Below are 22,291 nucleotides of genomic sequence, written 5' to 3'. Positions count from 1 at the left end.
TTTGTTTGTTTTATTGGGAACCTGCATAATACCCGGGATGAAATGTAGCACTCCACTTTTGTCTCCCTTGTCATCTGGGGAGCACAATCTCTGACTAGATTCGGGAAGAGGTATCAGTGCAGTGAGAGAAGAGTTTTCTAGCTTTCTCCTAAAGTTTTCAATGATGCAGAAAAGGAAGCCAAAAGGAAGACAAAAGCAGCTCGACTTTCCTTCTTCTTCCTTATTTTTTCAATTTTTTAAATTTTTAGTTACATAAAACATCTCTAATGAGATGAAGAGATGTGTCCATTTAGTCCCCAGGACATTTAAATATTGAGATTAACACATTATCTTTATTGTAAGGATGTGGGTCACTTTTTACAAATTTTGAGAACTAAAAATAATATGCTCTTGAGAGCACGCTGATTTACACTCCCATTTACATGAAAGTGGACTAGAATATTTCAAGGAGGAAAATAGTAAGATGGTAGAAGTCCCTGGCTGGAACAGGAGATCATTTCAGATACTAACATAATTATACAGGTGACTTAATAAAGGTTCTCACTAAAGATTGGAAATGTGGATGAATAAAATGAGATGGATTCAAGAGGCTTTTGGAGACAGATTTGACATGAATCTGTGATTAAGTTTGGTGGGCGAGGAAGAAGGAGGGAGTAATTATGTCTAAAGTTTCTAGGGGTCATGGTGGATGATCATGAACAAAACAAGAGCCAGTATGTGGTATTAGGAAGATAATTTGTTTCTAATCTTGGCTCTGCCTCAACAAATTGTATGACCTTATGAAAGTCTATTAAAATCTTGAGTCTCTGTTTATTCATTCAGTAAAGAGATGGTATTCTTGAATAAATTAATCACTTTCACAGTGAGTGATTGCTTTCAAATCAGGGTAACAGGCATTTATCTAGCATCTATTGTGTGGTCATTTTAGCCTGAGCATTGAGAGAGATACAAATTAAAGTACATTTATAAAGTGGAAGAATACTATTTATTCACATGATGCATTTATAAAATAATGAAACTAGAATTATTGAAATTCAATTTTTATACTACAAATGGTAGATACTATAGAAATTTAATTGTTGTAGAACAGATCAATAAAGAATTCACATTTTACATTAAAAAATCTTATAATGCACCCATGAAAACGTTGCTTCAAAAGGTTCTAATTATGAAGAGATTATTTGAGAACTGAGGTGGATAGATAAAATAACTATAACAAATTTTCTGATTTTTACGACATTGAAAGAGCAGAGCAAGTTTTAAATTCAGTTGTATCAGATTCCAAAATTCATGCACTTCAGGCTGTATCTTGTTAGGCTTCAGTATTACATAATGTACTTCAATAGTTAAAACAGCTATTGTCTTCTTTACTTGGAGCAAAACAAATGCATTGGCCCTATTCTCAAGATTGTGTGTGATTATTTGCAACTAATATTTAAGACCAACTAATACATTATTTCAGTATAATGTTTTTGTCATTTAAGTTTTTGAAACAAATGCCAGTAATAAGAAAAAAATTACCAGTTGAAACGTATTTAAGAATTGAGTTATGCTGCCATCTAGTGATGATTTGCTGCTGATACTGCTTGAGTATGCCAATTCCACCACCAAAAAAATCAAGTGAATTAAAAGCTTTTTGTAAGTGCAAAAAGAAGGCTAACAAAACTATTAAATAGGTGAACATAGATTTTCATCACAAAGATCACACAAATTAATGTTAGCAAAAATATAAAGTAATAGTAAAATAATAATACTAATGAAAATCTTTATTTTTTTTCTTCTGAAAATTTTATCAGTTTACATACAAAATATACTGAGGTCCTTGAGTAGAATATCCACACATTTTTTTAATGGATTTTAGATTTTTGTTTTATTCGTTAAAATAAATATTCTTCATCATTTATACTTTATCTCAGTTTAGATAGATTATATTTTAAGGAAAACAGCTTCTTTCTGCCTACTATAGAAGTGAGAATAAGAGTTAAGAACATTAAAATGAAGCAGAGAGGTGGACTTGTGAGGGTCACAGGCAGAGAAGGAAGCAGCAAGGAGAGCGGAGAACAAAAAGGATTCATTCTTAAAGTCAATTCGGTGCAGCACTCAGAAGAACTCAAAAATTGGTGGGGAGATGTTGCGGGAAGTCAGGGACCCCAAACGGAGGGACCGGCTGAAGCCATGGCAGAAGAACGTGGATTGTGAAGATTTCATGGACATTTATTAGTTCCCCAAATTAATACTTTTATAATTTCTTACGCCTGTCTTTACTGCAATCTCTGAACATAAATTGTGAAGATTTCATGGACACTTATCACTTCCCCAGTCAATACCCTTGTGATTTCCTATGCCTGTCTTTACTTCAATCTCTTAATCCCATCATCTTCGTAAACTGAGGAGGATGTACGTCACCTCAGGACCCTGTGATGATTGCGTTAACTGCACAAATTGTTTGTAGAGCATGTGTGTTTGAACAATATGAAATCTGGGCACCTTGAAAAAAAGAACAGGATAACAGTGATGTTCAGGGAACAAGAGAGATAACCTTAAACTCTGACTGCCGGTGAGCTGGGTGGAGCAGAGCCATGTTTCTCTTCTTTCAAAAGCAAATGGGAGAAATATCGCTGAATTCTTTTTCTCAGCAAGGAACATCCCTGAGAAAGAGAATATGTCCCTGAGGGTAGGCCTCTGAAATGGCCACTTCAGGGGCAGCCATCTTTTACGGTAGAAGATGTAGGGATGAAATAAGCCCCAGTCTCCCGTAGCACTCCCAGGCTTATAAAGATGAGGAAATTCCCGCCTAATAAATTTTGGTCAGACCAGTTGTCTGCTCTCAAACCCTGTCTCCTGATAAGATGTTATCAATGACAATGCGTGCCTGAAACTTCATTAGCAATTTTAATTTTGCCCTGGTCCTGTGGTCCTGTGATCTCTCCCTGCCTCTATTTGCCTTGTGATATCTTATTACCTTGTGAAGCATGTGATCTCTGTGACCCACACACTATTCGTACACTCCCTCCCCTTTTGAAAATCGCTAATAAAAACTTGCTATTTTATGGTTCAGGGGGCATCATGGAACCTGCCGACATGTGATGTCTCCCCCGGACACCCAGCTTTAAAATTTCCCTCTTTTGTACTCTGTCTCTTTATTTCTCAGACCAGCCGACACTTAGGCAAAAATAGAAAAGAACCTATGTGACTATTAGGGGCAGGTTCCCCCGATAGGGAAACTTTAAGGAAGAATCTAATAGGAACCTAGTAGCAGGGGTCTCAAGGCATTGTAATTGGTGTACTACACAAAATAAATGCACAGGATTTCAATTTCCAGTAATCAAATCTGAAACTACTCTAGACCTATTAGATACAGATTCTGATTCAATTTCAAACAATCAAATCTGCAACTACTCTAGGCCTATTAGATATTGATTCTGGTTTACAGGTAATTATTATGTGATGATAGAGATCCGTAGCCTTAAAGCGTGGCATACGGAAAACAGTTGTAAGAACAGAGGAGAAACAGGAGAGAGAGGAGATTCTGAAGCTCTAAAACACATTCAACACATTCATTTCCTTTTTCAGTGCATTGGAATTACTAACGAATGAGATACTAAGCATTGTGTTAGGCACTGTTATATATTAAACTTCTCCCTGCTGTTAAGAAATTTGTAACTGAGTCACAGAGAAAGACAGCTGTAAATTATTTATTGAATATGCCAAATGTGGGAGGCGTAATCAGAAGAAGACTATTGTTTTTTCCTCTCCTGCCACTACCTACACACTCACTCTCCCAGATCTCCACGCCCAACCTCTTAGCAACATTTTGGGGAAATCCATAATTCTCTGGTAATATGGGGCTATTAACATTAGAATTCAATTAGAATTGTCCAGTTTAAAAATGTACCACAATGTATAAACTAATCTGAGTTAAAACCTACTCTCTTGCCTACTTCAATGTTTCTTCCCCATAATCACTGGGAATCATAGAATCATAGAACTTCATATTGAAAAGGGCTTTAAAGGAAAAGAGAATGACAACTCAGCCTTTACTTGTGGCCCTGGACTCAACAGGGAGGGCAAAAGGCAGGCCCTGGAAATTTCTTTTTGTCATTTGCTCTCATTATTTGATTTCCTTTCCCATCAGCTGTTCTACTGCTGACTTCTACAGGAGAGTGTTAGAAGAAGGGATGAGAGACGTAAAAAGAAAGGCCTTTTGATTTGGCTTGTGCTATTTGTTGTTTCTTTGTTGTGGTAGGAAATCAAATGATAGCTTTCTATCACAGAAAAATGCTGGATACCTCAGAGACACCTTTCCACACTCTGTAATGTGCAAGAACTCTTTCTAATTTGTGACTTCAAATGTTTAGTATCTATGACTCACTCTCTTGCCTATAAGCTCCAGGAGGGCAGAGACCATCTATTTTGTCACTGCTGTGTACAGAACACTAATATAGTGCTCTGTGTTTGTGTTTGAGCACTGGGAGTTGTAGAACTTCATATTGAAAAGGGCTTTAAAGGAAAAGAGAATGACAAATGGGCTCCAGTTCAGGTAAAAGCAAACTGAGGACAGTTTGATGAGAAAAAGGAAATGTATGCTGATCTTTTAACATACATTTAGTTATGGACTTTATTTGGTTAGCTAACTGGTCGAGTCTATGTTCTATTCTCCACTGCTGTGTGGAGATTCACCTAAAAAACATGTCCTGGGAGGTGGGAAAGGATAGTGTTCGCCTTTCAGGACAACCCACAAAGAAAACCCATACAGTCCACCTCAATGGTTTCCAAGGAAAATCCTACAGTAACTTTAAATTAAAATTCCACTTAAAGTTTAGGAACTCTTGAAGGGAGTGTTTGATTTGGTAAGGTCTGATTTTGGCTCATTTTATTCTGGAACTGTAAATCAATTTATGGCAAGATTTTAAAATGAAACTCTTCCAGCTAACTCTATATAATACAGGAGTTGAAAGAAAAGATAAGTTAAAAGGAACATTTGAAGAGGAGGAGGACAGCAGTGTTTCCCACCACTATACTGTACAGGCTTGTGGGGTTCAGGACTGAAGCCACAAACCTCACGTATGTTAAACACAGTAAGAAGTTCTTCAAAAGTTTAGCTTGTCTAAGTTCCCTTGTTCTTTGTTTCCTGCTTTCAAGGCCATACTTTCTTACTCTTTGTGTCTCCCTGTCCTGGTCTCAGTAAACAACTCCCCTGTCAGTCCTTATCTCCAGAGCCTACATTCCACATCTGCTGCTCACCCTGTAATTTACCCCTCCTGCCACAAAGGCTCTTCCCACCAAAACTGCCCTTTCTGCCAGTGTAACCCCCTTCCTGCACCCTTCAAATTAGCTAACCACGACCAGTTTAGATTGTGCAGTCCAGCTCCAGCCAGTGGAGACAGGACACAGTAGTAGAAATCAATTGCATTAGAAATAAAAGCCCCTGCTTTCCTTTGTTCAGTGTGCTCTCACCATTGCTCCATCTGCAAGATGCACCCTTCTATAGAAGTAAATTGCCTTGCTGAGAAAACTTGCTATTTTCACTTGGCAGCCTTGAGCATTTACTTCCAACATGTGGCTACTGAGCAGAGAAATGTGGATTGTCCAAGTTCAGATGTGATGTGAGTGTAAAGCACACTTTGGACTTTGAAGACCTGGTACAAAAAAGTTAAATATCTCTAATATTTTTATGTTGATTATAATTTGAAATAATACTTTGGATATATTGAATTAAAATATATTATTAAGTTCATTTCACCTGTTTCTTTTTACTTTCATTAATGTGGCTACTAGAAAGTATAAAATAACATGTATTATATTTTTATTGGACAATATTGATCCAGAAAATAATCTCCTAGGCTGCAAGAGCAAAAATTCTTTGCCCTTAAAGGGAAATTATGTCTTTGTCCTCTGACCTGGGGAGTTCTTTCCTTCAGTAAAGTGCTGGTTGCTGTCTCTGTCCTCCCTCTCCTCATTTAAGACCTACACCCTTGCATCCTCCTTAAAGTCACTGTAAATAATTTTCCCACAAACCCAGGCTGTATGCTGTTACATGTTGCAATGTGTATTTTTACTTCAAAATCTAAAGAGAAACTCCTTGCCCACAGGTATACCTTCTAAACACGTTCATCCCTCAGTGTTTCTAATTCCTGCTTCTGAAAATGAGATCATGGGAGATTCAAGAAAGTCTTATCTTTATCTTAGTGTGACAGCATTTCCCATCTGAGACACTGATGGAATTTATATAATACCCACCTGAGGCAAATGGCATGGAGGTTTTTGCCGCTCAAGCAGTAATTATGTGAATTCTGACCACCTTACTTCCTATACTAGGTATATTTTCCTACTGTATTTCTTGGTAATATTTTCCTTGCAAACAATGGCAACTGAAATGTATATAGTTGAAATAAAAATAAATTAATTAGAAGGATATCCAGATGCTATGAAACAACAAAGTTGTACATAAAGCAGGCATACAACTAAACCACAGGAAGAATTAGAACTAGGATTTGGAAATGCATTAAAATTCTTTCCTTGTGTCTTATATTTAATTCTCGTTTTTGTCTGTTTAATTTTTCTTTCTTACTTTTGATTGACTTTTTCCAAAGGACAGAAAACATAACTGTGGAATCTTAGAGGAAAATTAATAAATACATAAAATACTCACCCAGCTTCAAAACTTTATAGTTATTTCTAAATGTCCTGATACATTGCTTTTGTATAGAATTTGGCTAACACTCTTTTTTATTCCTCAGTCTTCCTTGGATTTTCATTATAACTACTGTTATCCTAATTCAAGGTCACTTTATTCCTTCCTTGACTTCCCATTTTGCCTTTCATCTCCACCTTTTTTCTTCTTTCACTGTATTGGAATTCAAATTAGAAATATCAAAAATCCTCTAATGGTAAGGATTCTGTCAACTGACTTCACTTGAGGCTTCCTTGCATTAGAAAATAATGTTAATATTAAGAAAAGTTACAAATGATTGAAAGAAAAGCGTTGACTTTTGAAAAGAAAAAGCAAGAAACAGTATTTTGCTTTTGAGTTGCATGAATTTCATTATAAATGAAGTTATTCATCTTCACACTTCAGTACTTTAAGATAATCAAAGAAAAATGTATTTAAAAGTCAATGGATTTCAGAATAAAATTTCCAAGAATAAAGGTAAAGTATTACTGAATCTCAAATAAGTCTTTATTTGTAAATATGTCTTCTCAAATATGATTTTCATTCAATTTGGCCACAGTTTGGGTGAAGTTGTTTACTGACAAATGTCTGTGCTTGAACAGCTAATAAAATATGGAAACAGAACTGCTCTATAAAAAGCTATGAAGATGATATAGACACACAAGAGAAAGAGACTATTTACTTTCTCTAAAGGTTAAACTACCAATATAGAAATAATTACAAGTTCTGGGAGTGTTGTTAATGTTTTCCATTTATGATTCCATGCATTATTTATCCTCTCTATTTTCCTTCAATAAGATGAACTGTTTTTTCAATAGGTGACATTTGCCCTAGTTATTTTAAAATATAAATCTAATGATTAGAGCTAATGTGACAGCTAAATATAGTCAATATAGGCAGGCATTATTAGCTGAAGAGAAAATGACTTTAATTTCTACATGTCCTTTATCTATCTATGATGTCAACAGAAGGACCTTAAAATGCAAAACAGATTCCTTTAGCAGAGTTTAGTTTTAGGAGGTGAAATGCTTGCCTCTTTACCTCCCAGAAGATATATTGGCTGAAAAAGTATTTGCCCTGGGAGACAAATGAATTAAAGACCATCATATCAAGTCAGGAACCAGATGGGTTTGGGGCAAAGTGATAAACGTAATTTTGAATTTGATTTTAGAAGTGTATATTTTTCTTAAAGGACCAAATTATATTCATATTCTGTTCCTCATATATTTATATTTACACATCCTTTGTCATTTGGATATATATATACATAAATTAATAAAAAGTATCTGTATAACTCAATACCGCAAAATTTCACGGAATAACTAACATTCATTCTCATTCCTGAAAATAGGACATGGAAGAAGAATTTTAGCATGAATTAGTCTTACAATTATTTTTACTGAAAAGAATATTAGACCATGTGGCTTTCTGTTTTTGTTTTTTAATTAGCTTTCTGTTTTGTTTCTTTGTATTTTTACATATTTTTTTATAATAGTAGCATGAACTCTTAACATGGAATGTACTTCCTTGACATTTTAAGTGCACAATGCAGTATTTTTTTTTATTATACTTTAAGTTCCAGAATACATGTGCAGAACGTGGAGGTTTGTTACATAGGTATACATGTGTCATGGTGGTTAACTGCACCCATCAACCTGTCATCTACAGTAGGTATTTCTCCTAATGCTATCCCTCCCCTAGCCCCCCCACCCCCTGACAGGTCCCAGTGTATGACGTTCCCCTCCGAGTCCATGTGTTCTCATTGTTCAACTCCCACTTATGAGTGAGAACATTTGGTGTTTGGTTTTCTGTTCCTGTTTTAGTTTGCGGAGAATGATGGTTTCCAGCTTCATCCACGTCCCTGCAAAGGACATGAACTCATCCTTTTTTATGGCTGCATAGTATTCCATGGTGTATATGTGCCACATTTTCTTTATCAAGTCTATCGTTGATGGGCATTTGGGTTGGTAGTAAGTCTTTGCTATTGTGAATAGTGCTGCAATAAACATCCATGTTCATGTGTCTTCATAGTAGAATGATTTATAATCCTCTGGGTAAATACCTAGTAATGGGATTGCTAGGTCAAATGGTATTTCAGGTTCTAAATCCTTGAGGAATTAGCACACTGTCTTCCAAAATGGTTAAACTAACTTACACTCCCACCAACAGTGTAAAAGCTTCCTATTTCTCCACATTCTCTCCAGCATCTGTTGTTTTCTGACTTTTTAATTATCACTATTCTAACTGATGTGAGATGGTATCTCATTGTGGTTTTGATTTGCATTTCTCTAATGACCAGTGATGACGAGCTTTTTGTCATATGTTTGTCAGCCACATAAACGTCTTCTTTTGAGAGGTGTCTATTCATATCCTTTGCCCACTTTTTGATGGGATTGTTTTTTTCTTGTGAATTTGTTTAGGTTCCTTAAAGGTTCTGGATATTAGCCTTTTGTCAGACAGATAGATTGCAAAAATTTTCTTCCATTCTGTAAGTTGCCTGTTCACTCTGGTGATAGTTTCTTTTGCTGTGCAGAAGCTCTTTCTTTTAATTAAATCCCGATTGTCAATTTTGACTTTTGTTGCCATTGCTTTTGGTGTTTTAGTCAAGAAGTCTTTGCTCATGCCTAGGTCCTGAAAGGTATTGCCTAGGTTTTCTTCTAGGGCTTTTATGGTTTTAGGTCTTACATTTAAGTCTTCAATCCAACTTGAGTTAATTTTTGTATAAGATGTAAGGAAGGGGTCCAGTTTCAGTTTTCTGCATGTGGTTAGCCAGTTTTCCCAACACCGTTTATTAAATAAGGAATCCTTTCCCCTTTGCTTGTTATTCTCGGGTTTGTCAAAGATCAGATCATTGTAGATGTGTGGTGTCATTTCTGAGGCCTCTGTTCTGTTGCATTGGTCTATGTATCTGTTTTGGTACCAGTAACATGCTGTTTTGTTACTATAGCCTTGTAGCATAGTTGGAAGTCAGGTAGCATGATGCCTCCAGCTTTGTTCTTTTTGCTTAGGATCGTTTCGGCTATACAGGCTCCTTTTTTGTTTCAAATGAAGTTTAAAGTAGTTTTTTCCAATTCTGTGAAGAAAGTCAGTGGTAACTTGATGGGGGTAGCATTGAATCTATAAGTTACTTTGGGCAGTATGGCTATTGTTACGATATTGATTCTTCTTATCTATGAGCATAGAATGTTTTCCCATTTGTTTGTGTCCTCTCTTACTTCCTTGAGCAGTGGTTTGTAGTTCTCCTTGAAGAGGTCCTTCACATCCCTTGTAAGTTGTATTCCTAGGTATTTTATTCTCTTAGTAGCAATTGTGAATGGGAGTTTGCTCATGATTTGGCTCTCTGTTTGTCTGTTATTAGTGTACAGGAATGCTTGTGATTTTTGCACATTGATTTTGTATCCTGAGACTTTGCTGAAGTTGCTTATCAGATTAAGGAGATTTTGGGTAGAGACAATGGGGTTTTCTAAATATAAAATCCTGTCTTCTGCAGAGACAATTTGGCTTCCTCTATACCTATTTGAATACCCTTGATTTCTTTATCTTGCCTGATTGCCCTGGCCAGAACTTCCAATACTATGTTGAATAGGAGTGTTGAGAGAGGGCATCCTTGTCTTGTGCTGGTTTTCAAAGGGAATGCCTCCAGCTTTTGCCCATTCAGTATGATAATGGCTGTGGGTTTGTCATAAATAGATCTTATTATTTTGAGATACATTCCATCAATACCTAGTTTATTGAGAGTTTTAGCATGAAGGCGTGTTGAATTTTATCAAAGGCCTTTTCTGCATCTATTGAGATAATCATGTGGTTTTGTCTTTGGTTCTGTTTATGTGATGGATTATGTTGATTGATTTGCATATGTTGAGCCAGACTTACAAACCAGGGATGAAGCCAACTTGATTGTGTTGAATAAGCTTTTTGATGTATTGCTGGATTCAGTTTGCCAGTATTTTATTGAGGATATTCACATCGATGTTCATCAGCGATATTGGTCTGAAATTTATTTCTTGTGTCCTTGCCAGGCTTTGGTATCAGGATGATACTGGCCTCATAAAATGAGTTAGGGAGGATTCCCTCTTTCTCTATTGTTTGGAATAGTTTCAGAAGGAATGGAACCAGCTCCTCTTTGTACATCTGGTAGAATTTGGCTATGAATCCGTCTGGTTCTTGGCCTTTTTTGTTTGGTAGGCTATTAATTACTGCCTCCATTTCAGAACTTGTTATTGGTTTATTCAGGCATTCAATTTCTTCCTGGTTTAGTCTTGGGAGGGTATATGTGTCCAGAAATTTATCCATTTCTTCTAGATTTTCTAGTTTATTTGTGTAGAAATGTCTATAGTGTTCTCTGATGGTAGTTTTTATTTCTGTGGGATCAGTGGTGATATCCTCTTTATCATTTTTATTGTGTCTATTTGATTCTTCTCACTTTTTTTCTTTATTAGTCTGGCTAGTGGTCTATCAATTTTGTTAATCTTTTCAAAAAAAACAGCTTCTGGATTCATTGATTTTTTTTGAAAGGATTTTCGAGTCTTTATCTCCTTCATTTCTTCTCTGATCTTAGTTATTTCTTGTCTTCTGCTAGCTTTTGAATTTGTTTGCTCTTGTTTCTCTGGTTCTTTTAATTGTGATGTTAGGGTGTCGATTTTAGATCTTTCCCACTTTCTTCTGTGGGCATTTAGTGCTATAAATTTCCCTGTAAACACTGCTTTAGCTGTGTCCCAGAGATTCTGGTGTGTTGTGTCTTTGTTCTCATTTGTTTCAAAAAACTTATTTCTGTCTTAAACTTCATTACTTACCCAGTGGTCATTCAGGAGCAGGTTGTTCAGTTGCCATGTAGTTGTGCAGTTTTGAGTGAGTTTCTTAATCCTGAGTTCTAATTTGATTGCACCGTGGTCTGAGAGACTGTTTCTTATGACTTCCCTTCTTTTGCATTTGCTGAGGAGTGTTTTACTTCCAATTACGTGGTCAATTTTAGAATAAGTGCAATGTGGTGCTGAGAAAAATGTATACTCTGTTGATTTGGGGTGGAGAGTTCTGTAGATGTCTGTTAGGTCCACTTGGTCTAGAGCTGAGTTCATGTCCTGAATATCCTTGTTAATTTTCTGTCTCATTGATCTGTCTAATATTGACTGTGGGGTGTTAAAGTCTCCCATTGTTATTGTCTGGGAGTCTAAGTCTTTTCATAGGTCTCTAAGAGCTTGCTTTATGAATCTGGGTGCTCCTGTATTGGGTGCATATATATTTAGAATAGTTAGCTCTTCTTGTTGCATTGATCCCTTTACCATTATGTAATGCCCTTCTTGGTAGTTTTGATCTTTGTTGGTTTAAAGTCTGTTTTATCAGAGACTAGGATTGCAACCACTGATTTTTGTTGTTGTTGTTGTTGTTGTTTTCTTTTCTTTTTTTTTTCTTTCCATTTGCTTGGTAAATATTCCTCCTTCCCTTTATTTTGAGCCTACGTGAATCTTTGCATGTGAGATGGGTCTTCTGAATACAGCACATCAATGGGTCTTGACTCTTTTTCCAATTAGCCAGTTTGTGTCTTTTAATTGGGACATTTAGCCCATTTACATTTAAGGTTAATATTGTTATTTGTGAATTTGATCCTGTCATTATGATGCTAGCTGGTTATTTTGCCCATTCGTTGATTCAGTTTCTTCATAATGTCGATGGTTTTTACAATTTGGTATGTTTTTGCAGTGGCTGGTACCAGTTTTTCCTTTCCATATTTAGTGCTTCCTTCAGGAGCAACTTGTAAGGCAGGCTTGGTGGTGACAAAATCTCTCAGCATTTCCTTGTCTATAAAGGGTTGTATTTCTCCTTTGCTTATGAAGCTTAGTTTGGCTATATATGAAATTATAGGTTGAAAATGCTTTCCTTTAAGAATGTTGAATATTGACCCCCAACTCTCTTCTGGCTTGTAGGGTTTCTGCAGAGCGATCCACTGTTAGTCTTATGGGCTTCCCTTTGTGGATAACCCAACCTTTCTCTCTGGCTGCCCTTAACATTTTTTCCTTCATTTCAACCTTAGTGAATCTGATGATTATGTGTCCTGGGGTTGCTCTTCTTGAGGAGTATCTTTGTGGTGTTCTCTGTATTTCCTGAATTTGAACGTTGGCCTGTCTTGCTAGGTTGGGGAAGTTCTCCTGAATAATATCCTGCAGAGTGTTTTCCAACTTGGTTCCATTCTCCCCGTCACTTTCAGGTACACCAATCTAACATAGGTTTGGTCTTTTCACATAGCTTTATTTCATTAAGTTGATTGTCAATCTCTGATATCCTTTCTTCTGAATGATTGATTTGGCTATTGATACTTTGTATAATTCATGAAGTTCTTGTACTGCATTTTTCAGCTCCATCAGGTTATTTACATTCTTCTCTGAATTGGTTATTCTAGACAGCAATTCTTCTAACCTTTTTTCAAGTTTTCAAGGTTCTTAGCTTCCTTGCATTGGATTAGAACATGCTCCTTTAGCTCAGAGGAGTTTGTTATTACCTACCTTCTGAAGCCTACTTCTGTCAATTCATCAAACTCATTCTCTGTCCAGTTTTGTTCCTTTGCTGGTGAGGAGTTGTGATCCTTTGGAGGAGAAGAGGCGTTTTGGTTTTCGGAATTTTCAGCCTTTTTGCGCTGGTTTTTCCTCATCTTCATGGATTTATCTACCTTTGGTCTTTGATGTTGGTGACCTTTGGATGAGGTTTTTGTGTGGACATGCTTTTTGTTGATGGTGATGCTATTCTTTCTGTTTGTTAGTTTTCCTTCTAACAGTCAGGCCCTTCTGCTGCAGGTCTGCGGGAGTTTGCTGGAGGTCCACTCCAGACCCTGTTTGCCTGGCTATCACCAGCGGAGCTGCAGAACAGCAAAGATTGCTGCCTGTTCCTTCCTCCGGGAGCTTCATCCCAGAGGTGTCTCCCAGTCAGGAGGGACGGGGGTCAGGGACCCACTTGAGGAGGCAGTTTGTTTCTTAGCAGAGCCTGAGCACTGTGCCGGGAGATCTGTTGCTCTCTTCAGAGCCAGCAGGCAGGAATGTTTAAGTCTGCTGAAGCTGCCCCCACAGCTGCCCCTTCCCCCAGGTGCTCTGTTTCAAAGAGACTGGAGTTTTGTCTATAAGCCCCTGACTGGGGCTGCTGCCTTTGTTTCAGAGATGCCCTGCCAAGAGAGGAGGAATCTAGAGAGGCAGTCTGGCTACAGTGGATTTGCAGGGCTGTGGTGGGCTCCATCCAGTTCGAACTTCCTAGTGGCTTTGCTTACACTGTGAGAGGAAGCCACCTACTCAAGCCTTAATAATGGTGGATGCCCCTCCCCCACCAAGCTCAAGTGTCCCAGGTTGACTTCAGACTGCTGTGCTGGCAGTGAGAATTGCAAGCCAGTGGATCTTAGCTTGCTGGTCTCCATGGGGGTGGGATCCACTGAGCTAGACCACTTGGTTCCCTGGCTTCAACCCCCTTTCCAGGGGAGTGAACGGTCTGTCTCACTGGTATTCCAGGTGCCACTGGGATATGAAAAAAAGCTCCTGCAGCTAGCTCATTGTCTGCCCAAATGGCTTCTCAGTTTTGTACTTGAAAACCAGGGTCCTGGTGGTGTAGGCACCTGAGGGAATCTCCTGGTCTGCGGGTTGCAAAGACCATGGGAAAAGCATAGTGTCTGGGACAGAATGCACTGTGCCTCACAGCATCGTCCCTCATGGCTTCCCTTGGCTAGGGGAGGGAGTTCCCCAACCCCTTGTGCTTTCCAGGTGAGGCAACGCCCCCCCATTTCTGCTTGCCCTCCATGGGCTGCACCCACTGTCTAACCAGTCCCAGTGAGATGAGCCGGATACCTCAGTTGGAAATGCAGAAATCACTTGCTTTCTACATTGATCTTGCTGTGAGCTGCAGACTGGAGCTATTCCTATTTGGCCATCTTGCCCATGTAAGCTGCAGTATTGTTAAATATAGACACAGTTGTATAGCAGATCTCTAGAAATTATTCAACTTGAATAACTGAAATTTATACCTTTCTGATAGCAAATACCTGTTTTCTTGTCTACCCAGCCCCTGGCAACCACCATACCATTCCCTGTAGTATGAGTAGCTATGAGTTTTACTTTTTAAGATTCCACATATAAATGATATCACACAGCATTTGTCTTTCTTTGCCTGGTTTATTGTATTTAGCGTAATGTTCTCTAGGCTTATTTATGTTGCTATATATGATGAGATTTCTTTCTTTTCTAAGGATGAATAATGTTTTATTGTATGTGTATACCACATTTTTCTTTATCCATTTATTAGTGTACATTTTGGGTATTTTCATGTCTTGTGTCTTATAAATAATCCTTCAGTGAACATAGGAATGCAGCTATCACTTCAAGATCTCTTGTAGCATTTTGTGATTGACATAGTTTTTAAATTTATGAATACCTAGCCTTCTAATCTCTCATTATGGTAGGAGAATTCCTTACTTTAAGAATACTGATGGAAAGAGGCGAATACTCTCTTTCTATAAAAACTAAAAATGCTAGCGACTCATGATCCCACTCTTCCTTGCAACTGACCTTGACTTGGTAGCTTCTAAGGAAGCATCTGTTTTTCTCAGCTGGTGAGGATGGTAGCAAATGATGAAAGGTGACATCTGTGAAAACAGAAATACTTGAAGTACTTGAAGGAATATTCAACACATCAATACTATAGTGGGTTTTTTTGCCTTGTTTCTGGAAATTAATTAAAAACTTTGCTCTTGTTCTTTCCAATGATTAATTTAATAAACTCATTTTCTGCTTTTTCACATATAGGCAGATTCTGAACTGAAAATCTGACTGGTTCCAACTTCATACTTTGTTTTTTTATGACTTTCCTTCCTTTGGAATTTGTAAAGAATGCAGTCTTTATGTGTCTTTTTTCATCCATTTTATTATAAACTGCTTGTTCATGGAACCTTTATTTTATATATTTCTTTATTATACATAATATTAAGAAAATGGCATTTTAATATAGACGATTAAATGAACATGTGATTACATATTAATAGAAAAAGCATAGGCCTGTGAAATAGTTAAAGCAAATACTCTGTTAACATTTTTACCTTACATAAGCCATAGTATCTCTGGGTCAGATTTTTCACATATAAAAAGAAATGGCCAAATAAGTTTTACAGGCCTAGAAATTACATATTATTTGTCTTAGTTTATTCTTTTCTGTAGATCTTGATGGTAAGGGCCCTTTGACATAATATGCTTCTGTAAGATTTCAGAAGCAGGTGTATCTAAAATAAATTTTCAGCTCCACTTAGATTCATGTTTGTTTGTTTTTCTGCCCACAAACTAAAGATTAGCTAAACAAGTGACAAAATAACTTCAGCTCAAGGGAAGAGTGCTAATTTGTATATTTCTCTTCCAGGATAGTCCTACTTCCATTGTCTCTTCTCTGTGTAATCTCAGTTCCTCCAATTCTGCCTGAGACTAAGTAGCTCAGCAATTAGAGTAGCTTAGTGTTTTCCAGATCTCACTTTCCTGGAATTGATCTGTCTCAAATCTCCAGCTGACACTCTCTAGTGGCCTTTTTATTTCAGTATTTGCTTGGAGATGAAACAGTAAGTGGCAAGCAAATCCAAACTTTCCCTCTGTATCTCAACAGATATCACTAATGAATCATGTCACTCCTTCTTGCTGAGCATGCATATGTTCAGCCACTCCTCAGAACACTCCAGGAAGTCAATACTAATCAAGGTTGGCACAGTTTGTTGCAGACACTTTATATTAACTCACTCACCACTCACACACTCATTTCAATACTTTTTTAGCTTGCTTTCTTGAAAAATAGAGGCTGGCAACATATAAGCTGCATTTTCCAAATATCCTTTTAACTAAGTGTGCAGGCATGGGACTTAGGTTTTGCCAAGCAGATGCACCTGCATAAAACATGAATGAAGAGAAAGAATACGAAGCAACTGTTGCATGTGGGTTTCCTGGGGTAGATGTGATAAAATTTCTAGTTTCTAGCTCCTATTGTAGAGGCAATGGAAATGGCAATATCTTTCCCTTTCAGTGACCCAATGATGTGGTTGGGCATTTCTTATAAAGATGTTGTTCTTCAAGTGCATCTTCTACTCATGTGGTAGCCAAGCTTAAAAACCAACCCAACAATTCTGTATTATGTGACTTCCACTAACCAATTCCTTAATAAATTAGAAAAACCAGCTAGATTAGCTTCTAGTGTCTGCAGCTAAGAATTATGACCTATCCAAAGTTGAAATGCACTTGTTACCTTTGTTGGTTAGTAATGTGTTTGTGAGTAATAAATCCAATGAATAGTGATTGAAACATGGAACCTATTTTTCACTTGGTGCTCAACAGTGTCATCCCAAACAATCTTCAACATCTTAATTTCACTTCATTATTAAAGCATGGGGCATTTACACCCTTATATTTTCTGCATACTAGGCAGGAGGGAAAGGGTGGGCTAAAAGTTTTCTTCTAACAGTACATTATTTGAGAAGAGATGCCATACCAGGGGTTATTGTTGACATCTCAGTGACTAGAACTGTGTCTCATGTACTCCCTGAGTTACGAATGTTGGTATTTCACTATCCTGCTTCTATAATACAGACAAGCAAGGGAATAAATATTATACATTATGTTGAGTGAGACATCCTACAATGTTTGCAACACTGTTACTGTCTTACTTGCTGTTGTCACCAAGGGCTTCTCTGATAAACTCCAACCAAATATTACTCATATGCAAGGGTACCTTGAAGATATTATGGATTTGATTCCAGATCACCACAATAAGGTGAACATTGCAATAAATCACATGTTTTTTTGGTTTTCTAGTATATATAAAACTTATTTTTACATTATACTGTAGCGTATTCACGCATTTCCTGATTTTATATATATGTATATATCCCTATACAAACACAAGAGTATAGATAGATAGATAGATATATAGATAGATAGATAGATAGATGATAGATAGATAGATAGAAGATAGATAGATAGATAGATAGAAGATAGATATAGATAGATGATAGATAGATAGATAGATAGATAGATAGATAGATAGATAGATAGATAGATAGATGATAGATAGATCGACAGACAGAGATAGAGAAGGGGAGAGACACAGAGACCTACTACAGAGATGTGTGTTTGGTTCCAGACCACTGAAATAAAGTGAGTCATACAAATTTTTTGGTTTCCCAGTGTTTGTAAAAGTTATGTTTATACTATACTATAACTATTACGTGTGCAATAGCATTATGTTTAAAAAATAATGTATATACCTTAACTTTTAAAATACTGTTTTTTAATCAGACAGGGTCTCACTATCACCCAGGTTGGAGTTCAGTGGCTCAATCTTGGCTCACTGAAACCTTCGCTTCCTGGGTACAAGCAATTCTCGTACCTCACCCCCCACCCCCCGAGGAGCTGGGATTACAAGCGCCTGCCACCACACCTAGCTAATTTTTGTATTTTTAGTAGAGATGGGGTTTCACCATGTTGGCCAGGCTGGTCTTGAGCTCCTAACCTCAAGTGACCCACTCATCTTGGCCTTCCAAAGTTCTGGGATTATAGGCATGAGCCACTGTACCCAGCCTAAAATTACTTTATTTCTAAAAAATTCTAATCATCTGAGCCTTCAGCAAGTGGTAATCTTTTTGCTGATGGAGAGTCTTGCTTTGATGTTGATGGGTGCTGATCAATCAGGGTAGTGGTTCATGAAGGCTGGAGTGGCTGTGGCAATTACTTAAAATAAGACAATAATGAAGTTTGACATATTGATTGATTCTTCCATTCATGAAGGATTTCTGTATAATATGCAATGTATGGTAGCACTTTAGCTACGCTAGAGCTTCTTTTAAAATCAAAGAAATCCTCTCAAATCCTGTTGCTGCTTTATCAACTAAGTTTATGTACTATACTAAATCCATTGTTGTCATTACAACAATGCTCCTAGCATCTTCACTAGGAGTGGATCCCATCTCAAGAAATCACTCCCTGCTCATTCATAGAAAGCAGCTTTCCATCCATTGATATTTTGTCATGAGATTGCAGCAATTCATTCACATCTTCAGGCTCCACCTCTAATCCTAGTTCTCTTACAATTTCCACCACACTTGACAGTTACTTCCACCACCGTAATCTTGAGACCCTCAAAGTCAGCCATAAAGGTTAGAATCAAGTTCTTCCAAACTCAAGCTAATATTGTTATTTTGACCTCCACACATGAATTACTAGTGTTCTGAATGGCATCTAGATTGGTGAATCTTTTCCAGAAGTTTTTCAATTTACTTTGCCCAGAACCATCAGAATTACCAAAATGTGATACAGGCATAGAGTAAGCACATACTGTTAGTAAAATGGTGCCAATAGACTTGCTAGACTCAGGATTGCCAAAAACCTTCAATTTGTAAAAAATGCAGTATCTGCAACTTGCAGCAAAGCAAAGCACAATAAAACCAGGTATGCCTGTATTTAGATGAAATATTTAGTTATCAACTTGATGGAACACAAACATACCAAAAAGCCCATCTGCTCATAAATACCCTTCCAAAATCTTGTCATTGAATGTGAATTTTCTACTTTTAGAGTCACATATTTGGATTAAGATATTTGGCATGCAGAGAGCATATGCTCGATTGCATATGTATTATTCAGTAGTGGCAGCTCAAAAACTCATCACTACTTATTATCTTGTTACTCCAGAGAAAATTATTAAACAGGCATGTAAATCTTCACGCAGAATAGAGCAGAATAGAAGCTGCATCTGAGGAAGGAAGAGGAAGCCTGGATAGACTACTGGGCAACATGAGCAATTGGAATGGATTCCAGAAATTAAGTGAAATAAAGAGGGAAACAAGTGCACAAAATCTTCTGTCCCATTCATACCTTTAAATGGGCCAGTTCCAATTAGGAATACATATTAAACAGTTCCTTCATATATGTTAGAGGTTTAGAAGATTAATTCACAGCACCCTTCTCTTCTCTGTTTGAGGTTGAAACCAACTGAGAAATGACCAGGTAGATGGAAAGTACAAATTTTCTCTTGTAATCATGTCCATATGCTATGCTTAAATCTTTGCTAAAATCAGCTTCTAATAGTTGACCTTTAAATTATCCTTATTACCCACTAACTGGCACACCTCAACATCCCCAGCCTTCACAATGCATGTACACGTACAAACACATACACACTGTGTTAGTCCATTTTCACACTGCTATAAGGAACTGCCTGAGACTGGGTAACTTATAAAAGAAAGGTTTAATTGACTCAGTACAGCATGGCTAGGAGGCCTCAGGAAACGTAAAATCATGGCTGAAGGCAAAGGGGAAGCAAGACACCTTCTTCACAAGTCAGTAGGAAGGAGAATGAATGCGGGAGGAACTACCAAACACTTACAAAACCATAAGATATTGTGAGAACTCATTCACTATCAAGAGAACAGCACGGGGAAAACTGTCCACATGATCCAAGTACCTCCTCCTGATGTGTCCCTGGACACGTAGGGATTATGGGGATTAACATTCAAGATGAGATTTTGGGTGGGGACACAGCCAAACCATCTCTCTCTCTCTCTCTCTCTCTCTCTGTCTCTCTGTCTCTCTCACACACACACAAACACACACATAAGGGGAAGCACCTTGTACTGACGGCAGGCAAAACTGAAGAGAAATGAGAGTGGCCTGAGTCACATGTAATCAGTTCATATCCCCAAGTCACCCATTAGATGTCTTTCCACTTGCTTTGGGTTGGTGAGTGAGAACAGAGGCAAGGCAAGACAAGAGTTCAGGAGCGGCACTGCGGTGGAAGGCTCTCCCCACAAAAACATGAAGAAAGGGGAATACACATTTATGTACTCTCCACTGACCATTCTTAGGAGTTAAAGTCAGAGAGCGAGGGTAAATAGTGGCAAAGCAATTACAGACAATAATGCTATCATCATTAGTATTTCATCATCCTACATTATCGTTAAAGGATAATGGTAAGTCATATTATGCTGTTAGAGTATTATATTGCGGCCTTCCTATAATACTTACAGAAAAACATTTTAAAGGTACAAAATATACTATGCCTTCCACTATCTTTCCAAAAGATTTCCATTTTATTTGTGAGACAAAATAGAGATTAAAGAACAATATAAACAATTTGGCTCACACATATGTCTCCAGTCTCAACCCCCTCTTTTTCTGAATTTATTTTATAGTCTAGAAAAAACAATCTGCCTATAATGATCATGATACATTTCATATTACTCTTTGCCTCTGCACTTGTGCTTTTGCTATTTCCTCTCCTCAAAATGGATTTTCATGCCTCTTTTATCTAGCATGAAGTATCTTTCAAATCTCAGTTCAAGTATTATTTTATTTCATTAGGAACATTTTCTTGAATCTTGTGGATGCAATAAGTAGCCATCTTCTGTGAATTAATCTTTTGACAGTATTTGAAATTGTATATAATATATTTGTTAAGTCCACTGGAATATAAAAGTGGCTTAGGTTGAGGATCAGTACTTTTTTAAATATTTGCATCTTTCTAACTTAGTACAGAGTTTGTTCTATAGTAGGCACTTAAGTGCTTTTTTGAACTAGAGAGGGGAGAGACAATAGAGTTATTAGAACAGAAAGGATTCTCAGGAAAGGCAAATCATGCATGAAGAGACAATCAAAATATATTTCAGAAATTTTGTAAATGGTATAGTTCTAAATATAGTAGATCTTTAAGTTTTGAAATGGCACATTAATTTTTTAAAATCTTAAAAGGGTAATATTTTTATAATTAAAAGGGAACACATTTGATTGACACTGAATTCTTTAAAAAATTCCAGAAAGATAACCAAAGAGACTCTTGTAAAATGATGAGTCCCTAGATATGTGTTTATATTTTTCTATTTTGTATCATAAGCATCATTAGATTCTTAATGATTAATTCATAATCACTCAACATTGTGATTCAGAATGTGTCAATTACATAAACTACTCAATTCAAACACCAGAATGATAGAGAATAAATTGAAGTTACATTCTCAGGTGTATTCTAAGAAATAAATATAAATCATAATAATGTGGATATTTTTCATTCATTCCTGATTATAACAACACATTATGGAGTCAATGACCTGCTTCTTGAAGAGCATCTGTTGAATATAATATTGTTATATTTGGATAATCTGCAGGTAAAATCTTGTTTCTCAAATTGCTTCCCAGGGGGACATCCTGGTAGAACATTGCTATTCAATGATAAAGTAGACTTGGCTTTTTTGATCACATTTATGGAGATATTTTCTCCTACACAGATCTGATAAGATTGACATCTTTCTGTTCAATTCTTCTGTGTAAAGGCTATAGAGAAAGCATTACACATCTGTAACACCATATATAGACAAACCAGTTACTGGTTACTGTCATCAAGAACCAAACTCCCTCATTCTCAACCTTTTGGTTTATGTCTTAATATACTTGAGTTATGGCTTTAGTTTAAGTTCACTATTCCAATTCTGTAATTCTGTGGTATTTGTTACTTATTTAAAGATATAATTGAAAACTTAGGTCTGCAAATATTTGCGTGAGATTCCTACAGAAACTTATGTTTTGACCTTCATAAAATATTAAAATTTATTAGAGAATTATTGATTTCATTTTT

Source organism: Hylobates moloch, unplaced genomic scaffold (genome assembly GCF_009828535.3).
Source record: "Hylobates moloch isolate HMO894 unplaced genomic scaffold, HMol_V3 SCAFFOLD_12, whole genome shotgun sequence".
Classification (NCBI taxonomy): Eukaryota; Metazoa; Chordata; class Mammalia; order Primates; family Hylobatidae; genus Hylobates; species Hylobates moloch.
The sequence above is the reverse complement of the archived record's forward strand: the minus strand, read 5'-3'. Positions refer to the sequence as shown.